The following is a 1059-nucleotide window of genomic DNA, read 5'->3' as shown; positions in this document are numbered from 1 at the left end:
GAAGGTGATGTGCCGATTCAGGCCACTTAACGAATCGGAAATCACCAGAGGTGACAAATACATACCGAAATTCAAAGGAGAAGACACCGTGGTGATATCGGTAAGATGTCTACAGATGTTATCAAGGCGCGCATTTTCCTTTTTTTGAGCAGGAGGTTATATATGATGTAACTTCAGATAAATATAGGTCTATTAGTCTAACTTGACTCATTGATGTGATCATTTCTGTCTGGATGCATCATATTCGTATGGTTCTTTCAAATTATACCGTTTAATCCTGAATTAAGTCTTAGTTCTTAGTTTTCCCTCTTAGACAGCCCAACATTTAATTTGAAAAACAAATCCTCTTTCATTTGAAAAAGTGTTGCGCTTTGAGTATTTATTTTGCTGTGCGTGTTTTGTTGTTTTTGCGAGAATCGCTCCACACAGAGCTATGTTGAACATGGTTTCTTTTGTTTTTGCTTAAGCGAGTTTGTTTCAATTTTGTATTTTTTGTTTTTTAATTACATACATTATCGACCTCTGCACATAGAGCTGTTGAACATTCCCTTATGGCAGTAAAAAAGATGCAGGACTCACGATGACCCTGCTACGTGTTGTCACAATGAGACCGACCATGAAATAATTGATTATAGGCTTCTCAGCAAAAATTAAACGGCAAAACTGTATGAAACACAAAACAAAAATGTGGAAGGTAATGTACAACAACAACACGTTGTAACTGATAAATTGCGCACATCACATAAAACACGTGGTTCAAAATGTCCAGAGATCACATTTTTCTCTTTTAAAATTTAGGCTACATTTATTGTATAGGCCTAGTTGACTCTTGTCTGGATGTACTTTGTGTTCATACTGAATAGATATAACAATGATATTTTAGGTTTTTGAAATTTTAGTTTGGAGGGCAGAATTGAAAAAAATATTCTCAGACTCTTTGTGACAAATGTCCAACATGTTAACCTTTGAGAATTTCAGTGTTCTCCGTATTCCATCTCACCATAATTTCTTTGTTTACTTTAAAATCATAATTTTCTTAATGACCACCAGTTGTGCCAG

Source organism: Sinocyclocheilus grahami, unplaced genomic scaffold (genome assembly GCF_001515645.1).
Source record: "Sinocyclocheilus grahami isolate Dianchi unplaced genomic scaffold, SAMN03320097.WGS_v1.1 scaffold6030.1, whole genome shotgun sequence".
Classification (NCBI taxonomy): domain Eukaryota; kingdom Metazoa; phylum Chordata; class Actinopteri; order Cypriniformes; family Cyprinidae; genus Sinocyclocheilus; species Sinocyclocheilus grahami.
This window is presented reverse-complemented; position numbering follows the sequence as displayed.